We start from the raw sequence: 3,420 nt of genomic DNA, 5'->3' as shown, positions 1-3,420 counted from the left end.
AACGCAATCTACCAGACGTACAGAACCCCCTCCCCGACGACCACAGCGTCCACAGTCTGCTCGAGTGCAGGTAGGGACATTACCCAGGGTCTCCCACAGGTTAGGTCACCCGTTGAGTCTCCTTAGTTTTACCAAGATGGCTAGCGCGCCGAGGATGGACGGATGAGCGCAACGGTGTGATTACGGGGAGGGAAACGCACGTCCGAACACCCGTTGGTGCCTCCCGACGTCACCGGTATCCCCGTCCCGAGACCTCTGGGCTTCAGGGTTCTGGGCCGCAGCCCTCTCCCGTCGTCCACCCGGGATCCAGTGCGCACGATGTCTGCACTGCCCAGCTCAAGAGTTTGGGCCCTGTGGGCGTTCTTGGATCCCGTTGGAAAGGGGACCTCGGGACGCGAGGGAGAGGAAAGGGGCGGGGGTGGGGGGTGGGGGGGGCGGGCTGGGGGAAAGAGAGCGACGACGCCATCAACGCATGTCTGACCAGGACCTGGGCTGTGCCAGGCTCTCCATTTCCGACGGCACCGCGTCCCGTCGTCGGGGACGCCGCCTCTCGTCGGGACGTGTTGGCCTGCCGTCGGTCCTCCCGTCCCAGGCACGAGGCGGCGAACTCCCCCAAAGGCAGAGATTTTGGCACCTGCGTCCTCGGCTGCTGGGTCCGGCCCCAAGCAGGCACGCGGCCCGCAGGTGCCGGGCGAATGTCGGCGGAAAGCACTATGCTCACAGGGAAGGACGGCAGACGATGAGCGCGCACCAACCAGTGCCGCGCTCCGTGCTGAGCGGTGTGCTCCGTGCTCCCGCTTCCGTGCTCGCAACAACGCCACCGACGAGGCACTAACGGGACCCCCTTTCCAACCAGATGAGGCAACTGCCGCTCAGGGAGGGCGAGTCCCTCGCAGGAACGGCGGCCCTTGCTGCCGAGCCTTCGTTTGAGACCAAGCCTCCGGGCCCGCACTCTGGGAAACTTACGGAGACACAGCCCCAGTTCTCCCAGCAGAACACGCTCACCGGAGGTCAGATTGGGGGAGCCGTCGGAACCAGAACCACCCAGGGCGCTACCCTGCAGGGAGCGACGCGCGGCCCGCCCCGCCCCGCCGCCGCCCCGCCACCCCGCCATCCCGGGCAAGCAGGAAGCAGGCCACAGGTGCCCTGGGTCTGCTCTGGCAGGGAAAGTGGGGCCCACGGGAAAAGGGAAACACGAGGATATTCGCTCCCAGGATGATTGCTGAACGGTGAGAGGATGGAGGTTGAGGTCCTCTCTTCCTGCTGTGCCCGCATGTCCCAGCTTCTCCACAGCGAGCAACTATTGCTTTCTGTCCGCGGTGGGGAAGAGACGGCTTACCTTGATGAATTCCCCCCTTGAAAATGTAAAAGTCCGTGCGATCTGAGGCAAGTCTCCCCTCTCCTCCTCCCTGTCATCCCGGCTCTCCTCCCCTGGAGCAAACTCCCCTCCCGCTTTCCCGGATCCCCTTTCCGCGATAGTCTGCGCGGACACAGGCAGGGGAAGAGCAGACTTTCAAAGCTGCCCGAGCCGCACGAAATGAAAGCTGAAGCCAAGGAGCCAGGAAGGGCTGGCCGCTGAGGACGGAAATGTCCTCTCGGGGGACTCGTCCACTCCCTCTGGCAGACAGAGGCCAGGAGGGGGGCAGGACAGAGTGAGGCACCTGAGTGAGGGGACACCAAAACCCTGGGCGAGCGCAGCCAGATTCCTAATCCTTCCATCCAGTCTGTTCAGAATCAAAACGGATGCGAGGGATCCACGAGGAGCCAGACACCGACCTTTCAAACGAAGGCAGGACCCCCCGCCCCCACCCCCCAAAAGACAAAAGCGAAGACGGAGACGGAGTTGGATCCCAGCCGGGGAGCGGGGGGAGGCGCTTGAAACTTAGACACTTGGGGAAGGGGACGTCTTTAAGGCAAGACAACACAAAAGGACCCGTACCAACTCCGGTGCGGAAACGAGGGTTTCTCGCGAACGACGGTATCAAGGACAGCCAGGTGCCGACTTGGAGAAGCTGACACACGGCGCAGGCATCAGAAAATCCAGAAGCCGTCCCGCTTGGGATGGATGGCCAGGCCCGGAAGGCTCCTGTCGAGCCCAGTGGGCCCCGTCCTTCTGTAGGTGCTGTTTGGAGAAGCCTGACCCGGGGTCTTTCCTAGATGGGCTCTGGAAGACGGATGGGCTGCCGGCAGCTTGCCGAAGCTGTCCGGGCCTCCGCAGCCCGGAGCGGGATCCGTTCCATCGCACACCACGACTCGACCAACTGCTTGGGGGCCGCGCCGGCCGAGTGGACCGCTAGGGTCTCTCAGGAGCCTGGCGGGTGGGAAGAGGCCGCCGAGGACAGAGGGAGCCCGCCGGACGAGGGCGGCGTCGGGGGCACGGCCACGCGGGGCCGGCCCCGGTTGGCCCTGGGTTCCCGTGGGGCCGCGAGGTGGAAGGGCTGGGCGGCGGCCGCGGCCGCGGGGCACTCGCGCGGCTGGACAGCGGTGGGGGCGTGGCGGGGCGATGGGGCGACCGGTGAGGAGGGAGGAGGGGCGGGAGGAGCATGGAGGGAGCGGCGCTGGGGGCGGGGGGGGGGGGGGGGGGCAAAAGGAGAGGGAGGCGGCGGGAGGCAAAAGCCTACAGCACCCGGTATTCCCAGGCGGTCTCCCATCCAAGTACTAACCAGGCCCGACCCTGCTTAGCTTCCGAGATCAGACGAGATCGGGCGCGTTCAGGGTGGTATGGCCGTAGACGCTGGTGGCTGCCGCCGGCGCCCCTAAGAAGCCTCGCGCGCGCGCGCGCGCGCGCTGTCGCCTGGTCCCTGTGACGCGCCGTCGCCTGGCCCCTGTGACGCGCGCGCCCGAGCCCCTGTGACGCGCACCGGACGCCCGCGTCCCCTGCGCCCCGCGCTCCGCCGCCTGCCGCCTGCCTGCCACTGCCTCCCGCCACCGCCGCCGCCGCCGCCGCCGCGGCCAGCCAAACCCTGCCCTGCCCTGCCCTGCCCTGCCCTGCCCTGCCCTGCCGCCCGCCCAGGGCGCGGGAGGCCTCGGGCACCCCGGGGACTGTGGGCGGGCGGGGCGCAAGTCTAGGCGCTCTCCCAAGCCGGCCCCGGACGCTCCAGGCCTCCTGTCCGCCCGCATCCCGGCGACGGGTCGCAGGACATCCGGCTGCTCTGCTCGGGGCCAGGTGGCCCGGGGCGTCGGGCGCGTCGGCGCGTCGGCGCGTCGGCGCGTCGGGGCCCCGGGCCCGCGAGGCCCCTCCGGCCCGAGGCGCCTCCCAACGAACCCGGGCCCAACAACCCCCGGCGGCCGCCGCTCCGGCCCGGCCCCAACTTGCCCAAATCCAGCTGGAGCCACCGGCGCGACCAGAGGGCATCACCGGAAACCCCTCCGGGGCGGGCGGCGGGGCGCGGGGAGACCAGGGCGGGCCACCCTTCCCCG

General features: G+C 68.7%; 1 non-coding gene across 1 annotated transcript; it reads right to left on the bottom strand.

Moving 5' to 3' along the window:
- Positions 1 to 2,614: 2,614 nt before the first annotated feature.
- Positions 2,615 to 2,733, bottom strand: LOC139044606 (5S ribosomal RNA). The gene has a single exon (XR_011501673.1). It is a non-coding gene; the product is annotated as a 5S ribosomal RNA (ribosomal RNA).
- Between the last annotated feature and the right edge of the window lie 687 nt (positions 2,734 to 3,420).

Source organism: Equus asinus, chromosome 2 (genome assembly GCF_041296235.1).
Source record: "Equus asinus isolate D_3611 breed Donkey chromosome 2, EquAss-T2T_v2, whole genome shotgun sequence".
In the NCBI taxonomy this organism is placed as follows: Eukaryota; Metazoa; Chordata; class Mammalia; order Perissodactyla; family Equidae; genus Equus; species Equus asinus.
This window is presented reverse-complemented; position numbering and strand designations above follow the sequence as displayed.